Source organism: Pseudophryne corroboree, chromosome 9 (assembly GCF_028390025.1).
Source record: "Pseudophryne corroboree isolate aPseCor3 chromosome 9, aPseCor3.hap2, whole genome shotgun sequence".
Lineage (NCBI taxonomy): Eukaryota > Metazoa > Chordata > Amphibia > Anura > Myobatrachidae > Pseudophryne > Pseudophryne corroboree.
The window spans coordinates 391,222,979-391,245,759 of NC_086452.1; the positions used below are offsets into that span (position 1 = coordinate 391,222,979).

At 43.4% G+C, this 22,781-nt stretch overlaps 1 protein-coding gene across 9 annotated transcripts in view; it reads right to left on the reverse strand.

Annotated features, from left to right (window-relative positions):
• Window positions 1-22,781, reverse strand: part of ERC2 (ELKS/RAB6-interacting/CAST family member 2) — a 2,157,515-nt gene that overhangs the window by 203,019 nt on the left and 1,931,715 nt on the right. Inside the window, exon 21 of one of the 9 annotated variants that reach the window (XR_010186947.1) lies at window positions 711-860. The exons of the other annotated variants lie outside the window; for them this stretch is intronic. The gene's annotated coding sequence lies outside the window, so the exon portion shown is untranslated. Of the gene's footprint in view, window positions 1-710; window positions 861-22,781 lie in introns of those variants that run through there. 9 annotated transcript variants of the gene reach the window in all.

Here is a 22,781-nt window from a genome sequence, read left to right on the forward strand (position 1 = left end):
ACAGGGTCATGTTCATGAAGGGGGCAAAGCCACGTTCATGTGGGGGGAAAAAAAAAAAACTGTGTGCAGTGTCTCTGTATGCTGCCAAGGGGGACATTTGTCCTCTGCAACGGGCCTGGACCCATAATTAGTACAGTACCTGCTTGCCTAGCTATAGCAGAGGTACAGGGGGTGTGGCTGCTATGGGGGCCTTTGCAGCCTACAGGGCCCGCCTACCCAAGCCCCCACTCCCACCCTCTGCAATTATATTAGTCAGTGTTATATGCACACCTGACAAACCCTGCCCTAAGTGGCCACCTAGGTTCACCTAATGTTTGCACTGGAGGCTCCAAGGTATAATTTAAAGGTCAAAAATATAAAGTAGAGCTACATATTAAATCTGTCCTTCGCCTCTAAGCAGTGCATGAGTAGAGTGCCAGCTCCCAGTCAGTGCTACTGAGTGTTAAAAGGATGATATAGTGTAACTTCAAAAAGAATTTCAAAAAGTTCCATTAACAAAATCTTCTTGTTTCTATATCCTTCTACCATCTTCGTATCCAAATGTACATTTCATCCTCCCTACCTAGTCCCAAAGATTTTTTTCAGCTGCTGAAAACCAAAAAGTATAAAGTTAGAAATAAATTAAAACAGGGGGGAAAAAAATAAATATGATATTTAAAATATTCAATTATTTAACTTTGCCAAAGTATTTTCAACAATGTGATTTACTTGAAGGGTGTAGATGAAAATCCGTCTCTGAAGATCTCAAACAGGATGCGTTTACAATAAGTAATGTCTTAATAGCATCTTTCCAAACTAGAGATCATTTTAGACCAGTAAGATTATTTTACACTGACCGAATTCCATTCCACATCAAAGTTCTTGTGTAATGAAAAAAAATAAGAAAGAAAGAATGAATTAAGGAGCGGGAAAAAAAAAAAAGTAAAAACAAATTCCATTCCAAAAAATCTTTGGCTGAACAAATAATTCTTATTTTAAGAGCAGGTGACAGTTAAATATTTCCCATGGGTAGTATATTTAGAACCCGTACTCGAGCTGACAGTTCGATGCTGATGAAAGTTGGACATTCTTCAGATCGAATGAAAACGTCAACAACTTATTGCATTGTATTTTGAAGATGACAATGTGACTGTTTACGAGAACAATTTAACATTTATTATCACTTATTAAATATAACATGAAGTCAGAAATTTGGACACAAAAAGACCCATACGAATGAGCACTGTATGGTATGTACTTTGTAATTAAGCCAAGTAGCTGCCGGCTTAGCCATATGGTAAAAGAGAAAATTATTATATTACACACTTATTACACAGTTCATTAGGATAGGATTTAATATCAGATCTGCAAGTATGCTATAATGTGCCCAGAACACAGATTACACTGTCTAATGTTGAAGCTTTAATAACCATTTTATATTTAAGCGCTGCACATTACGTAAATATTTTTTTAAATATTAGGACTGCTCAAAGTCTTTGATTCGGTTTTTACTATTCAGATATTGTACAAGTCAGTATCACCCATACAGAGCAACTCTCCAAAGAAAGCAACAGCAATTAAATGTGTTACTGCCTTGAACAATGTGCTTTTATTTTAATATTGATTAAATGTAGAGTGGCTGTTCCCCTGTTCTCTTCGCTGGGTGCAAAAATTATCTGCCCTTATTATGGAAGTGGGGACAGATTCAATTGCGAGCGGGAGGGTTTTTCCCACAGCCACAGGGTTTTGGTATTCAATTGTAGGACTGAAAATGGGAGAGGCTGTGCTTTCGTCTTTCTTCTCGTACCCCCAGAGCAAGTCTGATTTTTAAGCAATTGGAAGTTTGCAATTAGCGTAATTAGTCAGTAATTACTCACCTTCCAAATCGGTGTCTTCTGCATGCAGCGTTGGAATCAGAGTCTTCTGTTGCAGCAGTTGTGGCGTGTGTATGGGTGTCTGTGATTGTGTATAAGTATATGTGTTTGTGGGTGTGTGAACCCCTCCCCCGAAGCCGGCCACTGGGAGAACTACATCAACCAGCAGCTCCTGAGTCCCCCAGATCCTCCCAGACAGGCGAGTACACACACACAAAATAAATATATATATATATATATATATATATATATATATATATATATATATATATATATATACATACATACATACATACATACATACATACATACATACATATATATATATATATACACACACACACACACACACACATTATATATATATATATATATATATATATATATATATATATATATATATATATATATATATACACATACATATACACACAGGTTGAGTATCCCATATCCAAATATTCCGAAATACGGAATATTCCGAAATACGGACTTTTTTGAGTGAGAGCGAGTTAGTGAAACCTTTGTTTTTGATGGCTCAATGTACACAAACTTTGTTTAATACACAAAGTTATTAAAACTATTGTATTAAATGACCTTCAGGCTGTGTGTATAAGGTGTATATGAAACATAAATGAATTGTGTGAATATACACACACTTTGTTCAATGCACAAAGTTACCAAAAATATTGGCTAAAATTACCTTCCGGCTATGTGTATAACGTGTATATGTAACAAAAATGCATTCTGTGCTTAGATTTAGGTCCTATCACCATGATATCTCATTATGGTATGCAATTATTCCAAAATACGGAAAAATCCGATATCCAAAATACTTCTGGTCCCAAGCATTTTGGATAAGGGATACTCAACCTGTATATAATATATATATATATATATATATATATATATATATATATATATATATATATATATATATATATACACACACACATATATATACATATACACACACACACACACACACACACATTTTATACGCTCCACGTGATTTTTTTTTTAAATTGGATACAGCAGTATCAGGAGCATGCATACCCATGGGGGATCAGTATGAAATACCTGCAATATAAATCTCGATGTTCAAAATCTTGACAGCAATTGACCAAAGGTCAAAATCCCGACAGCGTCAAAATCCTGACATGGTCAAGATACTGATATTTAAAATACAGACACAGTCAAAATACCGACATTTAAAATGTCGACAGGTCAAAAAGCCAACAAGAGGTTTTCATAATTTTTTGGTGCGTATGTCGACATGGACACCATATAAGTGTACCGCTACGCTCGCACACACACTATTATATTCCCCCTCCAGGTCCACTGGGATGGTAAAGTATGAACACGTCGGTTTTAATAAATAAATAATGGAAAACTCATGTCGACTTTTTGATCTGTTGACATTGTAAATGTCGGTAGTTTGACCTTGTCAGTATTTTGAATGTCAGTCTTTTGACCATGTTGGGAATTTGACCGTAGGTCAATGGTTGTCAGTATTTTGACCGTTGGGATTTTGATTGTAGGTAAATTGACCGCATACCACCCATTGTAATCCAAAATTGGGTGTGAGGTAAGCAAGGTTTTTTACCTCGCTCCCAATTGAATCACCCCCTAAAGGCACTAACTGTATCAATCAATCTACCAACATATGTCACCAGGATTCATGTCAGGTCACTGATCAGCGCACAAAGAACCTCCGGTGGCAGTTAGGCAAAGGGTGAAGACATGGCCAAGTTTGCACATATATAAATGCACAGTACTACTACTCTCTTTCAGTATCCCAAATACAAACCTCTGCAACTTTCAGGGTCACCTATTCACTGTTAACACACTTTTCAGCCACCAACTCAACGACTAAAAAGTGCATTAAAAAACAGGGTGAATAATTTATTTTGAGCTCTTACCTAATTTTGCATGCAAACAAATACTGCAACATATTTAAAAAATGTTACCAAGAACTATCAGTAAAATAGATCGTAGTTGTAAAACCTATTATACAGTAAATGCACAGGGAATGCATTAAAAACATACCACAAATCCACAGATTAGCTTTCATGCATATTTATGAATTTTCCAAAGGCATGTGTGTGAACAAGCGCTATTCTGTATGTATGCAAAACTGCACATTACTAGTTCCCCATTTAGATGTAGCAGGCCGGGACTCCTTGCACGGTGGAGCCGCGCAGCACGGATAAGGGTGTGGCCTGTGGAAAGGGGGCGTGGCTTTGTGTGAATGACGTGATTGCGAGCCACGCCTCCAATTTTCGTCATAGTGGGGGCATGGCCAGCGCTCTGTGAGCTGCTGGCCATGCCCCCAGTCCCCCTGCCTCATTTAGGCAGGGGGACTGGAATAGACGCTGTGCTGCTCTGCCTCTGCTCAGAACTGAGACAAGGGACTGATCAGGAGCCTCCCAACTCCCCCCCCCGTTCCACCGCGGGACACTGCGGCCCGCGGGAGGGACAGTGGGACAGACCCAAAAACACAGGACTGTCGAGTGAAAATTGGGACAGTTGGGAGGTATGCTTCTCATGTTCTGTACACCATGGGGGTAATTCAGACCTGATCGTAGCAGCAAATTTGTTAGCAGTTGGGCAAAACCATGTGCACTGCAGGGGGGGCAGATATAACATGTGCAGAAAGAGTTAGATTTGGGTGTGTTGTGTTCAAACTGAAATCTAAATTGCAGTGTAAAAATAAAGCAGCCAGTATTTACCCTGCACAGAAACAATATAACCCACCCAAATCTAACTCTCTCTGCACATGTTATATCTGCCACACCTGCAGTGCACATGGTTTTGCCCAATTGCTAACAAATTTGCTGCTACAATCAGGTCTGAATTACCCCTCATATGCAGTCCTTGCTTAGTATCTGTTCCTTGTTCTGTATGCTTCATACAATACCATATGCCAGGCATGTCCAAACTGCGGCCCTCCAGCTGTTGAGAAGCTACACATCCCAGCATGCCCTGACACAGCTTTAGCATTCCCTGACAGCAAAACTGTCAGAGCCATATGCAGTTCTTCGTATCTGTTCTTTGTTGTGTATGCTATATACAGTAATCACTTTATGCTATATTACGTAAGATATAGTGAAGTTGAAGATATGTTGGCATAGGCGTGCGCAGGGGGGGGTGCCTGGTGCGCACAGGCACCCCCTAATGTCTGGCACCCCGATCTCACATGCCTGATGCAGCGATCGCTGAGCAGGCCGATAACTGTCCCCTCTGCGCTGCACCCTATCAGGACTGTGATAAAGCTAAATATTTATCTTATTTAAAACCCTTTAAGAGGTCTAAGAACACTGTACGCTATTGACGTATGGAGTACCGTAAGGGTACGCACGTTGCGTAGCAATCGCTTAGCCGAGGTCGAGACGCTCAAGCGTCACGTTCGCTCACGGCCAAGAGATCACAGGCAGGCACACTATAGGTTGTTGACTAACGTAATGGTTCGCTATAGCTTGGCGGACGCTGTATCGGGAGCGGGCCGTCCGAGCGATACAAACGCTCGCGAGAATACGCTGTTGGTATCGGGCACACTATAGGTGAGCGACTACCTTAATGCTACGCTATCAGCGTAGCGGATGCTCGAGACCACGAGGAGATCACGAGCGGCGCAGACGCTCACAATGTTAAACCTTTAAATCTAAACCATAAACAATGTAATATGCTGTAAAACCTTAGTGTAGAGATAGGGTGTAGATGCAACACAGTGTAACCTTATTAACTTAAAAGCTGTTTGAGCGTCACCGACGCTCTGTGAATACTTAACACTATAAGAAATACACAGATACCGTGCTTAGGGTCCAACGCCTAATATATATATTATGAATGTTATACTTGCAAAAGAATTAATACAATACAAGTCATACACTACAATATAACATAGACTACCTAACCAGATAACTACACAGGAAATACAATACAATACTATTACGTTTAAGAGAGTACGAGAGAGAGAAGAGAGAAGAGAGAAGAGAGAAGAGAGAGAGAGAGAGAGAGAGAGAGAGAGAGAGAGAGAGAGAGAGAGAGAGAGAGAGAGAGAGAGAGAGAGAGAGAGAGAGAGAGAGAGAGAGAGAGATATGGCCCATAACAACAAGAAAGACAATATGATTGCGGAGAAAACTTACGCACAAGGGGAACGATCGCATGCGCCTCTGGACATCCAGCTCCCGATTTTCAGCAATGAGAACCGTTGAAGAGTGAGCTGGATGTGATCGGCTTGTCTATTTATGCCCCACACACAATACAATTCAATGGTCCCTACAATCTCATTGTTCATTGGACACAGGAATTCCTCCTCGCATTATAACAAAAGGTCATAGGTTGATTCATACAGGTGGGCTGTGACGATTTCCAACTGCTCAGGTGGGTGGGCAACTAGGTTTCCCGCCGCATGGATAAGTAAGTGCAAATAATAGTAAATGGACATAAACTTCTTATGTCCATAACTATTCGCACGAGCGATTAATCCGCTTCAAACCAACACCGGAATATTGCTAATTAAATACTCTTCCGATGGATACTAAACACCACAGTATTACTCCTGTCTGACCCTTCGTATCAAACAAAGAGGGATTTCTCCGTCCATGAACATGCTACATTAACCAAACTTTCAGATTCTATCAAAGGGACCATGATCTACAAAATACATTATATAGTGGAAATATGTAACGATTGAGTCGCACGCTACGAACACATGAACTCTACCGTAAATGCACATACCGCGCGCCCGCGGGTGCCCGCAACAGCGAGTATGCGCACGCACGGGAGAGCGCACGCATGCGCAGCGCAGACCTGTATGAGGTGCAAATATGGCAGTGTGCATCGTGATATTTTTCTGACTTTGACAGTCCACCCTTTGGCAGTCCACAATAACTGCCACTTCCTAAAACATTTCAAAAAGAGAAAAATATATGTCAGGGGTTAATACATGTCCATGGTTGGGTAGGGGAGGAGAGAAGGTAGGAAAAGGGTATGACCTAGTGAGATAGCAGAAGCATGTGTGTATGAATCCGTGTTTGGGGGTCATGTATCATCGTGCCGTACGTGTTTTAAATCAAGCTTCGAGGCATTGCGAAGTATACATTTGAATTCCTTCTTATCCCGTGGTACGGGTCTGTGGATGGGCTGTCAAACTTTACCGAGCTCTTTTCGGCTGTGGTTGTAACAAATGGGGAGCACATTTTAGTTGATGATACATGAATGGGGGAATATGTGATTGCTGATATCTGTGCCTGTATTCCCTATCGACTATGTGTGTAATTACCTGAAGGTTGTAGAGATGAAGAAAAGACATAATTACGGTAAATGCAGTGGTATTCTATGTCAGGTAAATGAACATTTGTCGGTTGAAGTCTTGTTCGGTGTCTGTTGAATGCAGTCTTCTTTGTGCTTTTGCCCATAAGGTGCGAGCAAAAGCTTTGTCAATGTCCATAGATTTACAAAAGTGTTGGGCTAGCGTAATTTTAAAATTTCTAGGGAAACTGGGGATCTATGGCAAAGTTCATCAAAAATCTGTGTATCAGGTTGTCAAAACTTCTTCTTTAATCCATCTGTTGTCTGTATATCGGCTCATCAAATTCCTCGTCCAAGTGGGTCTTTTTACCTTGGAGGAAAACGGAAAAACAGGTGAAAGAAACGGACCGTAGAAATCGCATTTTCATCACATCATTGTTTCTACATTTGGGTCATAAATCAAATCCATTGGAATTACAATTTCCTCACTCCTTAAACTCATCACCCTGGTACTTCGTTTGCACTTCATTAAAGCCTGACCGCATCTAAATATCAAGCCAATCGTTATGATAACACCTAAGATACATAGGAGAAACTTCCCAACATCTATTATGACTCCTTGAGCCCATACTCCTAAACCAGTGAACCAATTTCGCGGGTTCAACCATGACACCCAACCAGTCAGCTCATTACCTACAGCAGCAAGAGTGAGATTGTGTCTCCTGCGAAATTCCCACTTCAGTTGGAGAATATCGTCCATCTTTTGGTCTATGACCTCGACCGGGTCCTCGGTACTATTTGTAATATATGTGCAACATTTCACGCCGTACTGCGTTGCCAGTGTGACACAATATCCACCTGTCACTGCCGTGAGATAATTGAGAATCATTCTATGCTGAACCAGTTCTGTTTTATAAGCTTGAAGTTCTCTTCCAGTATACCTAAATGTGTCATCATACATTTCTGTGATATTGTCTAACAAATTTGCGAGCGCAGATATGTATTTATAATTCAACACTCCTCTGGCGGTGCGAGTGATGTCTAACGCGATTAGAAACTGAATCCCGGTGGATTCATGGATCATGTCAGAGGCCGGATGCTCTGTTCTTTCTATCAGGTGCCGTTTAACTACGTGCTCGTAATGGGTGTGAGTATAAGGAGCGTGGGCAACACGGTGTATATCTTTCATTTTGGCATGTGATACAGTCATTACTTCAGGCAGTACTTTTCCAATATAACACAATCCTTCAGAGTTTGGGGCAAGCCACTTATACGCCTTCCTCCCGCATATGAAATATGCATCATCGGGGAGAACATATGGGACGGAGTAGGACATAACCATATTACACATCTTCCATGTGAAATCTCCTAACCCTAATTCTCCCATCTGTCTAGTACACGTATCAGCTTGTACGATATGTGCACAGTATCCTGGTGATACCTCTCCAACTCTCGTAATCCTATTTCCTAGGGTATACCTATATCGGAAAGATTTTCCTCTACTGGCTATGTGGCGTATAAGTTCTGTATCTGTCGGCATTCTATCTGCTCTATATGAAAAGGTCATGGTTTGGTTACTCCATGACACTTCCCAATTTCCCGGCTTTCGGGGATTGGAAATGTTAAAACATATGAGGGATCTATCCACATGATATTGGTGGAGCTTCAAACTAGGAGGACTGGAGATATTAAACCTCCTGTCCACCGGCCTCCCACCACTTAGCTCAAGTATCTCCCCTATCGTTAAAGGAAATGGTACTAGTCCTGATTTGCTATGACCTTGAGGTACTTGAGAACATACCCAACAATCTGTTTGATTTAACACACTACCCACTAAGGAGTGATAGTCACTCAAGGGATGCCGGTCCATGTGGATATTAAAACTGGATTGGCATTTCTTGATGCACCCATCCTCAACTACGTTGTCACAGAGCCTACAGATACAGTTTTCTTCAGCCAACAATCCTTCACAATTCCTTCTATGGTCAATGCTATCGGATCGTTTTCTGATACTCGCCTTTGCTTGTTGATTATGTTGTTCTCGGAAAACTACGCCTCCATCTCTGTCATCAGAACCCATTCCAGAACCTCTCTCGACCTCCATGGTACTCTCGCCGGAACAGACTGCTCTGGTCAACATCATGGTCAACAGGAAAATCCGGATCACAGTCTCTTGAGGCAAGTCCATCTTAGGAGGAAACGAAGAAGAATGAGAAGGGGGAAAAAAAATAATTTGAGGGAGAGGGGATGGGAAGTGGAGAAAAACAATAAAAGGGAAACGGGGGATCGACAACTGCTTTTGATCTTGTGATTCTCGATGCTCAGGTGCCGCCTCAGTCCTCCTGGAACAGACACTCCAGTGATACAACTTCCTCTACCGTCTGTTCCTTATCACGGGACCTCTCTGGATCAGCAACCTTCTTACAATGGGACGAATGAACCCAAGTCTCTCTCTCGGCAACCTTCAATGCTGTAGTGCTAGTCAATAAGACTTGGTATGGTCCTTCCCATCTGTCAATAAGGCAACCTGAGCGTAGAAAATTCCGTATCATTACATAATCCCCAGGTTCAATGTCATGACAATTACTATCTGGTAAATCAGGAATCATTAACTTCAAATTATCATTTTGATTCCTTAGCTGTTTACTCATGTTAATCAAATACTTTACAGTCACTTCATTGTTACACTTCAAATCATCCTGAGGGTTAATCATAACATGCGGTTGTCGACCAAACAAGATTTCAAAAGGAGACAGATTAAGAGGGGACCTGGGAGTGGTTCTGATGCTGTACAGTACAATGGGTAAAGCTTCTGGCCATGTCAATCCTGTCTCTGCCATAACTTTGCTCAGTTTATTTTTAATAGTGCTGTTCACTCTTTCCACCTTCGCGCTCGCCTGTGGACGGTATGGAGTGTGCAGCTTGCTATCAATTCCCATCAACTTACACATTCCTTGAAAGACATCACCTGTAAAATGGGTACCCCTATCACTTTCAATTATTCTAGGGATACCATATCTACATACAAATTCCTGCACAATTTTCTTAGCAGTAAACATAGCGGTATTTGTGGCCGCAGGAAATGCTTCGACCCAATTTGAGAACACATCTATACAAACAAGTACATATTTCAAATTTCGACAAGGGGGTAATTGAATGAAGTCAATCTGTATTACCTGGAAAGGGCCGCCTGCAGGTGGGATATAAGATGGTTCTGTTGGTATTGCCTTTCCGATATTCTTTCTCAAGCATGTAAGGCATGACATTGCTCTTTTACTTGCATGAGATGAAAATCCTGGGGCGCACCAATATGCTCTTACCAACTTGCACATTCCTTCCTTGCCCAGATGAGTCAGCCCGTGAGCTGCCTCAGCTAAACATGGGAGATATGCTCTGGGGGCCACCGGTTTACCTTGTCCATCCGTCCAGAGTCCTGAGGACTCCTGGCCATATCCCTTTGCCTTCCAGGCTGCCTTTTCCTGTGTGGAACACAAATTTTGCATCTCACACAACTTCTGTGTGTTGATGGTATTAAATACCATCAGTTGTGTGGTGTCTGTCTGTCTGGGGGTACCAGCTGCTAACTTAGCTGCTTCATCTGCTCGGCTGTTACCAAGTGATACTGGGTCCTGGCTATATGTGTGTGCTTTACACTTGATAACAGCCTCTCTGTCGGGTTCCTGTATCGCTGTTAGAAGTCTTTTGATGTGAGCTGCATGCGCTATCGGTGTACCAGCTGCCGTCATGAAATTTCTGAGGCGCCATAGGGCTCCGAAATCATGGACTACCCCGAATGCGTATCTAGAGTCGGTGTAGATATTGGCTGATTTGCCCTTAGCCAATTCACATGCTCTGGTTAGGGCGACCAGTTCAGCAACCTGGGCTGAGTGAGGTGGGCCTAGCGGTTCCGCTTCTATGGTGCCTTGGTTATCTACGACTGCGTATCCAGTACACAAGTCTCCCGAGTCTGACTGTCTATGACAACTACCGTCCGTGTAGAAAGTTAGATCTACATCTTCCAGTGGGTTGTCACTGATGTCAGGCCTTGCGGTAAAATTTTGGGTCAAATATTCCATACAATCATGTGCGTCTTCCTTTGTGTTAAATTCTCCTTCCCCACCACTATCATCCTCCACCCTTTGTGCCTGTCCAGGCACACCTGGGAGATATGTTGCAGGGTTTAATGCACTGCATCTCCTTATGGTGATGTTTACGGGGGCCATTAGTGCCAATTCCCATCTTGTAAACCGCGCTGATGAGACATGCCTGGTTTGGGCAGAATTTAGCAAGGCTGACACTGCATGTGGTATATGAATTGTGAGGTTGTGACCTAGCACTACATCTTCGCTTTTCGTTACTAGCAATGCTATCGCAGCAACGCTTCGCAAGCATGTGGGGAGGGATCGCGCTACCGTGTCTAGCTGAGCGCTGTAGTATGCTACCGGCCTGCTGGCATCACCGTGCTTTTGGGTTAAGACGCCTGCCGCGCAACCAGCACTTTCTGTTCCGTACAGCTCAAAGGGTTTCCCATAGTCTGGCATACCTAATGCTGGTGCCTGCGTTAGGCACTGTTTAAGTCTCTCAAATGCCATCTCGGACTCGTCTGTATGCGAAATCCGATCAGGTTTGTTTGAGGAAACCATCTCCTGCAAAGGTAATGCTAGAATGGAAAATCCTGGGATCCAGTTACGGCAATACCCACACATTCCTAAAAATGTTCTGATCTGTTGCTGGGTTTGTGGCAGAGTCATGTCTCTAATTGCTTGAATTCTATCAGCGGTCAGGTGTCTCAGTCCTTGTGTTAGACAGTGTCCCAAATATTTTACCTTAGTTTGGCATAATTGCAACTTGTCTTTGGAAACCTTGTGTCCTGTGTCTGAAAGATGAAACAGGAGCTGTTTCGTATCCTTCAGGGATGCTTCCAATGAATCAGAACACAGTAGTAAATCATCCACGTACTGTATTAATACTCATCCACTCTCTGGTTGGAAAGACTGTAAACAATCATGCAAAGCCTGGGAAAATATACTTGGACTGTCTATGAAACCTTGTGGTAATCGAGTCCTAGTGTATTGGACTCCTCTGTATGTAAATGCAAACAAATATTGACTGTCAGGGTGCAGAGGTACCGAAAAGAAAGCGGAGCAGAGGTCAATAACAGTGAAAAATTTCGCAGTGGGAGGGATTTGCATAAGGATGACAGCTGGATTTGGCACTACGGGGAACTGACTCAACTATTTTGTTAATCCCCCTTAGATCCTGCACTAGCCGGTAACCCCTCCCCCCACTCTTTTTCACAGGGAAGATGGGACTATTGGCAGTGCTGGACGTTCTTACCAGAATGCCCTGTTGTAGCAAGCGCTCTATTACGGGATAAACTCCTAACTCCACCTCTGGCTTCAGAGGGTACTGTGGGATTTTTGGAGCTATCCTACCATCTTTTACTTGTACAACTACCGGAGCTACATTTGCCATTAATCCAGTGTCCTGTCCGTCTTTAGTCCAAAGTGACTCTGGTATCTGGGATGTCATTTCCTCTACTTGGGATGGAGTCCTATTTGTCATAATGGTATGTGACATTAATTTTGACGGGGAGTCTAACATGTCTCGCACTTCCTGAGCGTGATTCTCAGGTATGTCCAAGAATACACCTTCAGGAGTACAATAAATGACGCACCCCATTTTGCACAATAAGTCTCTTCCCAGGAGATTAGTCGGTGCCGATGCAGCCAGCAATAAGGAATGCTTGGTATGTAACGGCCCTACTGTAATCTCGGCTGGTTTGCTAACAGGGTAGTGCTGGACTACTCCCGTTACCCCTATGGCTGGAATTGTCTTACCAGTGGTTCTCATGCCCACTGTCGAATTTATCACTGATTTGGCCGCCCCTGTATCTACAAGAAAGTTTAATGATTTACCAGCTACATTGATTGCAATTTCTGGTTAACTCCCAAGACTTGCAATCAATTTTACTGGCTGCAGATTACAGGTATGGCCACACCCCTATTGGGTATGGTGACCTCCCTGAATCCCGCTGGCAGCAACTACTTGTGAAGGGGTTAAATGGGAACTGCCAGAGGCTTGCCAGTCTCTGTTCGGGGGATATCTTTTTGTTTCCCCTGCATGTGGCTCATAACTCCGTCTCTGCGGACCTTGCTCCCAATGTCGTGTCGTTGTCTAGGGGGTTGATATGAGTTTTGTGAATTTTTCACTCTACAGTCTCGTGCCATGTGTCCCTGTCTATGACAAGAAAAACAAGTTACCACATTTGACTTACCCACAGGGTTTGGTGATTTATACAAAGGCTGCCTTGTGGTCAGGGCCTGTATACTTACGGCCATTAACTTATCACCTTGGGACTCCCTGTGTCGGGTGATATTCCGGTCGTGATCAATAGCAGCCTCTCTCAAAGTAGCCACCGACAGACCTCGCCAACATGGTTGCGTGGTCTGTACTCTTGTCTTTAATGTCTCTTTTAACCCATCCATTAGTACAGATACTGCTACTTCTCGATGGTTTATGTTTGTTTTAATGTCCTCTATACCTGTGTACTTTGCCATTTCTAGTAATGCCCTGTGAAAATATTCTGCAGCAGTTTCTGACTCTTTCTGTCTAATGGAGAAAATCTTGTTCCACTTAACTACTGCTGGGAAATACTCCTTTAACTGTAAACTTATTCTTTTTACGTTATCTTTGTTGTACACATCTGTAAGAGGTACATCCTGATCTAATCCACAGTCAGCCAAAAATTGAGCTGCGTCGACATTGGAGGGTAAACATGCCCTCAGCAATACCTGCCAGTCTTTGTTATTGGGCTCTAAAGTGTTCCCTAGGTCTCTGATGTATTTCTGGCTGGCAACTAAGTCTTTCCTAGGGTCAGGGAACTCAGACACTATGGTTCTTAATTCCATTCGGGAAAATGGTCTGTACATGGCAATGTTCCTAACAGGAGTGATTCCTGTCGTGTCAGTTTTCCCATTTGGCACTGCTATTACCCTAACAGGATTAAGTTTACTAACATCACTCTGTGTAGGTTCTACAGCCTGTGGTGAAATGGTTTCAGCGTAGTGTATGGTGCCGTATTTACCTGTAGATACGACCTCACCTATCCCTCCGCTAGGGGCTTTTGTTACTAATCTCGTGGGTGGAGCCGTGCCTACTGTTGTCTCTGCTATGGTGGCTGCTAGAGAGAGCGCCGATATTGTTGCTGATTCGTCCTCTTGATCACACTCCTGGGGAAAGTTCAAAACAGGGTACAACTTGCACGGGTTAATACTTGCATTGGTTAACTTATTAACATTTACATAGTTGCTAAGTGTTTGTTTGTTACACCCTAATGCGTCATTCTCCGCAACCAATTTCTCTCCTGATATGTATGGTGGCGGCGGGGCCGTCGCTATCAATTTCTTGATAGGATTAGATCCTGCCGCCAGAGCCAATCCTCTCTGTATTTCACCCTCCTGTTGCCATAACTGCAAATAATCATAATGTTGGATTCGTCTCTTTGTTGATTTAATGAGACATATCCTCCTCCTTAAATTTTGCAACACTTCTGGGCTAAAGCTACCTACTCTTGGGAATTTCTCCCCGTCATGCACTGTCATTCTCTCCCATTCATCACATAAAACCTCTGTATGTGAACCATATTTTTCACACATTACGTACCTTGCCGACCCGACTGGTCGGTTTACTGAATCAACCCGAACCGAGGTTGATCACCCCTTCCTGAACAATTGGCCCCCATAACTTGCAGGCGTTGCTTTCATCACCTCTGACCTTCAATCAGGGTCTTCAGCGAACCCTTACAAAAACCAAAATGTTCACGATAGGCTGACGGTGGCGGTTTACCGAGTACCCCACTCACTCGCCCACGCCGACCAATACGACCCACACACTGCCTTAGTGCTGGCGTACTCGACCCAGGGCCCCTATGAACCTCTATTTACTGGAACATGCGAGGGATATCCGCAGAACACTTACTCTTTCCAGTAACTATTGGTTGTTGGACAATTCCTGAGTGACCAGCGAACTTCCCTTCAGAAAATAAAAAAATGACACAAATCACATCAGAGTGTACAAATAGTTTTATGACCGGGATCGTACACAAATGGTACTGGTCAGATTAACTAATGTACACAATTACGTGCGGTACAATCGTTCAGCACATAAGCAACTAATCTTATGTACTGAGCGACCAGTGGAATCGAAAATTTCGGCTGCGAATTCCTTCAGCCAGAGCTTTATTGGCCTATATGGGTTTTGCACCAACCCCCTGGGTTGTGCCCTTTTCTCTTTTATGGCAGACTTCTTAGTCTGCTGTACCTGGACCTCCCGGTCTGTAGTATGACCTCCTGGTCTACTATTCTCTACTGCTCAAATTTTATGTTTAACCAGAGATGCCTCCCTAGCCACCATGCACGTCACTTACATGTATGTACCTCTGCGAGAACTCTACTTCTTGTGGTTCAACCTGTAAAATTGTATAAACTTATATATACAAAACACTTCACTCACCACACGTACACTTTTGCTTCTATTTCTATTTCTGCGCAGAAATTTTCTTTAGACCAGATGTGTTGTGAATTTGGAGAAGGATCTGTTAATCTAAATTTCGGACACTAAAAATAGACTTGCGCTACTTACCGCCTGATGCGCTACTTATCGCCTGTTGCGCTATTTATCGCCTGTTGCGCTACTTAAAAAGCAACACTGTCGTGTGACTTGAGTTACGTGGGCATACCCAGACGCTCCGTTGCGTAATTTACGCTGCGTGCGTCGGCCTTGGCGTACGCGAGTCTCAGCCCTTTGTTAGAGACACGTGTACACAAAACCAATGTCCACCGCAACACAACTAACACTTTTATCAATGTAGATGATCCTCGATCGTCTACCGCGCAACACACCAATCTCTCCTTTTACCTTAGGTAGAGTTGCATGTGGGTTTTACACTTTAACTATGAAATAGCGACAAATCTCTCTTAGCACGTTTTATCAATTATAAAATGGCAAACAGGAGAGTGATATATGAAAATACACGAATGAAAAAGAAATGCAGATATGTGCGTGTGTACGCAAGACAGAAATAAACAGTTTTAAAAGACACTAGCGTGTTGTTCTTGCCTCCGGTTCCGGATTCCTTCAGCACCCTTTACTAAGCGAAGCAGACGCTTATCCCGTCAGCACTGCGAAGAATATGATCTCCCGCCCTTTGCTGATGGATAATGTCTGCTGAAATTACCTAGCAGAGATATGTGAAGGACAGGACGAGCCGCCAATTGATAAAGCTAAATATTTATCTTATTTAAAACCCTTTAAGAGGTCTAAGAACACTGTACGCTATTGACGTATGGAGTACCGTAAGGGTACGCACGTTGCGTAGCAATCGCTTAGCCGAGGTCGAGACGCTCAAGCGTCACGTTCGCTCACGGCCAAGAGATCACAGGCAGGCACACTATAGGTTGTTGACTAACGTAATGGTTCGCTATAGCTTGGCGGACGCTGTATTGGGAGCGGGCCGCCCGAGCGATACAAACGCTCGCGAGAATACGCTGTTGGTATCGGGCACACTATAGGTGAGCGACTACCTTAATGCTACGCTATCAGCGTAGCGGACGCTCGAGACCACGAGGAGATCACGAGCGGCGCAGACGCTCACAATGTTAAACCTTTAAATCTAAACCATAAACAATGTAATATGCTGTAAAACCTTAGTGTAGAGATAGGGTGTAGATGCAACACAGTGTAACCTTATTAACTTAAAAGCTGTTTGAGCGTCACCGACGCTCTGTGAATACTTAACACTATAAGAAATACACAGATACCGTGCTTAGGGTCCAACGCCTAATATATATATTATGAATGTTATACTTGCAAAAGAATTAATACAATACAAGTCATACACTACAATATAACATAGACTACCTAACCAGATAACTACACAGGAAATACAATACTATTACGTTTAAGAGAGTACGAGAGAAAGAAGAGAAGAGAGAGAGATATGGCCCATAACAACAAGAAAGACAATATGATTGCGGAGAAAACTTACGCACAAGGGGAACGATCGCATGCGCCTCTGGACATCCAGCTCCCGATTTTCAGCAATGAGAACCGTTGAAGAGTGAGCTGGATGTGATCGGCTTGTCTATTTATGCCCCACACACAATACAATTCAATGGTCCCTACAATCTCATTGTTCATTGGACACAGGAATTCCTCCTCGCATTATAACAAAAGGTCATAGGTTGATTCATACAGGTGGGCTGTGACGATTTCCAACTGCTCAGGTGGGTGGGCAACTAGGTTTCCCGCCGCATGGATAAGTAAGTGCAAATAATAGTAAATGGACATAAACTTCTTATGTCCATAACTATTCGCACGAGCGATTAATCCGCTTCAAACCAACACCAGAATATTGCTAATTAAATACTCTTCCGATGGATACTAAACACCACAGTATTACTCCTGTCTGACCCTTCGTATCAAACAAAGAGGGATTTCTCTGTCCATGAACATGCTACATTAACCAAACTTTCAGATTCTATCAAAGGGACCATGATCTACAAAATACATTATATAGTGGAAATATGTAACGATTGAGTCGCACGCTACGAACACATGAACTCTACCGTAAATGCACATACCGCGCGCCCGCGGGTGCCCGCAACAGCGAGTATGCGCACGCACGGGAGAGCGCACGCATGCGCAGCGCAGACCTGTATGAGGTGCAAATATGGCAGTGTACATCGTGATATTTTTCTGACTTTGACAACTGCATTACTGAATGGACGCCTGGGTTAATCAAGGGTGCCACTGCCACCGGCTTTCAAACTCCTGGCTCCACTTCCATGTACTAAAACGGCATGATGCGACGTGATGACGTCATGCTGCTCGCACACCCACCTGTGACACCCGCCACACGCACACCTTTCTCCTTCTATGCTATGCCAACGCCAGCCACTGATGAGGATCAGCATGCAGCCAGCGTTCATTTTAGGAAGACAAATTCAATACTGGCAGGCGGTTGGCAGCACCATTGACACGTCACTCGTTTTTCCTGCAGCGGCAGTACTAGTCTGTGACTGTCAGTGTCAGTGTGTGGCTGACTTGTAAGTAAGCTGCTGCAGCTTGCAGGGGAAAGAGAGGGGGAGCCAGACCAGGCTGAGGAGGAGCACTGTAATTGCAGTGAGTGCCATCAGGAGTGTTTGTTTGGTGCACACCACAACATCTGACAATGTACCTGCTTTATTAGGATTGGTACAAGGGTGGATAGAGAGATATATATATATATATATATATATATATTGTATTGACCGTCAATAGATGGTGCTAGACATACCCAAAAGGCGGCGCTAGACACACCACTCCGACGGTGCACCCCCTAATAAAATGTGCTGCGCACGCCTATGTATGTTGGGGAGGGGTGGGGGACTGGAGTAATTAATGTTGAGGAGGGATGTAATTTCCTGAGCACACAAAATGCACAGAAAGGAAGAAAATTCTTTTTGAGGCAAATGTGCAAGTCCAACCTCCTTTAGTATCAGTGCAGAGACCAACAATGAGAAAAGTGGGTGGGAACAAGGGGCAAAGAACACACATAGACAACATAAAACAAAGGCAGCACTGTGAGCCTTTAAAGGTTGGTAAGTACATATACAGTCTATCTGTATATAAGACTTGTCAAGAGACTTGACTCTAAATCCCAGATACGATCCTGGGTGCGTGTGAGGCCACCCAGTGTGATATTGCACAGTATCTTCTGGATGTCTCAGGTGCACACCAGAATGCAGATAACTGCTTGGGTACAGACTTTGGGAATCAGAGATGGGAGGCCACAACCCTGATAAAGTCTTCTGGATGAAACGCATAAGGTGCCTCTAATGCTGTTTTGTCTATAATGGAGGATTGTTTGCATCATACAATGGCACATGAATTATTTGCAAGCATGGTATTTGGACATCATTGTGGAGATCGTTATCTGCGCACTACAGCTGTATCTAGAATGGATCAGCAATATTTTATTTCTACATTGCAAGCAGATTTTATTGAATTAATAAAGGTTGTATAAAAGTAACACTATGGCAGTGTGTCTTGTCTGCAATTTTTTTTAGAACCATGAAGAAATTTGGTTGTGAATCAATTCGTCTGAGATGCACTGAAACAATGGTGGAGAAACTGTATAAGCAATACTTAGATAAGCATAATGTTTGACTTTCAAAAGACTCATCGATATCGCTGGGCGATATTGTACTGTAAGTCTGCGCATATGCCCCGATTGTTACCGCTCAGCATACAGTACTTACTTACCTTTAAAGTCTCCTCTATGGGAGAAACCCAGAGAGGCGACTCTGCTGGCTACTTCAGGGGGCGGTTCTGGGCTGTCACGTTACTAGGCCCTGCCTCCATTTTGCCGCAATGCATGGGTTCATGGGTAGGGGTTGGGGATAAATTGCATGATTCTGCATAATTTAGCCCCGCCTCTCTATACAAAGCCACACATCCTGGGTATAATCTCATTTTACCCGCTTCACTAGGAAGCAGGTGGGATGCGGGAGATCTGTTCACTCCTGTTGTGTGCGGGGGACTACCTGAAAAATCACGAGTCTCCGGCAACTTGCAGCAGAGTAGACAAGTATGCCACGCAGAGACGCAGTACAGAAATGGACGGAGATAGTGGATTTATGGGTGGTCCAGAGTGATACAGGTAAGTTGATGTGGGCGTGTTGCTCAAAGCAGCTGCATCCGAAGACACAGCCACTCACACAGGACCCAATACTATACTACAGCCTATGGGTGGCTCCATCTCCTACATGTAGAGTTCTTCCTGTTATCTCACTGGATATGGCACAGGATACTATACTTTGCACCAGATATGGTAGTGTATACTAGACATGTCACCAGATATAGCGCATCATTGTGTATTTAGTAACAGGCATTGTTTAAACCACTACAGTATGCCAGATACATTTTAGCTTAATATACTTGCTATGGTTCCTTAAAGGACACATTCTAAGTTGTGGTCACCTGCTCATCCTGTAAGCGTCACCAGAGACCCTGCCCTGCTAGCTGGGTAATGAATATGTACTGAACCTGGAACTTTCTGCGTAATCATATGAGGCCTGTTCTGGAACATATTCTGTAGCAAGCCAGATTCCATGAGTGCTCATAGAAAAGGTACATACATTTTCAGCAACAGCAGCTGTGAACACATTTTTATATTTTGTATAAGCAGAGGACCAATCACAAGCATTTTTATAATTTGTATAAGCAGAGGACCAATCACAAGCATTTTTATAATTTGTATAAGCAGAGGACCAATCACAAGCATTTTTATAATTTGTATAAGCAGAGGACCAATCACAAGCATTTTTATAATTTGTATAAGCAGAGGACCAATCACAAGCTGCTGCCATTAAAAGATGCTGAAACAGTTATGCAATGCAGAGCCTGCACAGAAATATGTCTGCATTCAGCCGAGGTGGTGATGCAGCTTTAACTCTACAATACAAACTAGGGTGTCCCTCAATAGGTACATTCCTACTCCAAAAGTAAAGCAGATTGTATGACTCATCTTGTGCAGATTACATGGAGCACTATCCATTACCTGTTATGCTACGGAACAGAATTCAATATGAGACAATAAATGAGCCTGATGCATATTCTCCGTGATCAAGGCGGAATACATTGCTACTCCAGGCTGTAACCGTTCTCTAATTCCCACAATCACAGTGTTTGCAGAGGCATGTGGCTATGTGGATTTGTAGGTACTGCATAGACATTGGCAGCTAAATCTAGATGCCTATCTGCTCATGAGGAATTAATGTTTGGGATTATGTACAAGACCGACCAATCAACCAGATAAAATCAGGAAAAAAAAAAATCGCCCTTGCTGGCTCTCTGTAGAATAAAGCCCCAGTGTTTCTGCAATGTCTTTAAAGTGTTATTGTAATGATAGAAACATTGTATTATGATGATGATAACTTAAATGTACAGAGAGAATAATACTTTAACAATAATTTATTTACAAATGTTGAGTTCTTCCTGCTGTTGCCCTGATATGGTAAAGTGCAGTGTAGAGAACGCAGCCTATCAATTCACTAGGACATCACTGATGAGCATGACCGAGCACATGTTGCAGGTGCAGTCAGGGTTAGGCTGTGGTTAAGGTTAGGTGTGGTTAGGATTAGGTGCAGTTAGTGTTATGCTGCGGTTGGGGTTAGGTGCAGTCAGGGTTAGGTGCGGTTAGGTGTGGTTAGGTGCGCTTAGTGTTAGGCTGCAGTTAGGGTTAGGTGAGGTGCAGTTAGGGTTAGGTGCATTTAGGGTTAGGCTAGGGGCGGTTCGTGTTAGGCTGTGGTAGGGGTTAGGTGCGGTTAGTGTTAGGCTGCGGTTAGGGTTAGGTGTGGTGAGGTGCAGTAAGGGTTAGGTGCGGTTTGTGTTAGGCTGCGGTTAAGGTTAGGTGCAGTGAGGTGAGGTTAGGTGCGGTGAGGTGCAGTTAGGGTTAGGTGCGTTTAGGGTTAGGCTAGGGTTAGGGGCGGTTCGTGTTAGACTGTAGTAGGGGTTAGGTGCCGTTAGAGTTAGGCTGTGGTTAGGGTTAGGTGCGGTTAAGGTTAGGTGCAGTGAGGTTTAGGTGCGGTTAGGCTGTGGTTAGGGTTAGGTTGCGGTTAGGATTAGGTGCAGTTAAGGTTAGGGTTAGGTTGCTTACCACATAATCAATACAACAGGTCAGATTCGTAGTTGGACACAGCTCCAAATAACTCCACTTCCAGAATGTGTATATTTTACTTGCCACCCCAAAACACCCAATTTCACGGAAGCATAGATCCAACCATATTCCAAATGAGTCAGAACAGAACGGAGATACACAGAAATTTGGATCTGCGCTTTATTCAAAAACTCAACATTTGCGCTCATGAATAGAGGCTGTCTAACTTAGAATCAGCCCGTCATGTAGCATTGTGGTCCATGCTGATGTGACTGCTCCTTTCAACGTCTCTGTTAAGAGAGTGCCTTGTGTGTGTGTGTGTGTTTTCTATCATTCTATATAGTTGTGATCCGGGTGGGACCCTCAGTCACAGGAAGTAGACAGTGTCTGAAATCCAGTCCCTACCTAACAAAGGCCAAGCTCCTGAACATCGATAGGCTTATTAACTTGACTAATATCTTGTAAACACAAAGCAAGTCTATAGGTAACACTGTAGCCTTGTCCTACCCAGTATTGTGCTGATTAAGGGCCCAATTTAGAGATGGTGCAGCAGTAATAGCTGCTGCATCTTTGTATGCAGCAGCTGTGCTATAATATGCTAATGTTGCAGGAGGTGACTTGTGTAGATGGAAGCTTCCTGAAGACTTCTCTGATCCACTGCTTGGAGATTGCAGCATCGAATCATCTGCATGAACATCGGTCATCTGAGTAACCGTCAGTTTATTCAGGATGACTGGGGAATTCATGCTGCCGGGGCCAGTGAAGCTGCATCCTAGGATGTAGCCACTGGTTTTAGCAAGCCCCGAAAACACACCCCTGTTTTGTTTTTTTAAAAACTTGCCGTCACCGCCCATTCCCAATCCCCCAACAGCTGCAGCATGTCAATTATGTTGCGGATTAGGGGGTAACACGCAGCACAAATCCTGTACATGTGCAGATCGACAACCATCGGAGACAGAGCCGGCTCTAACAAA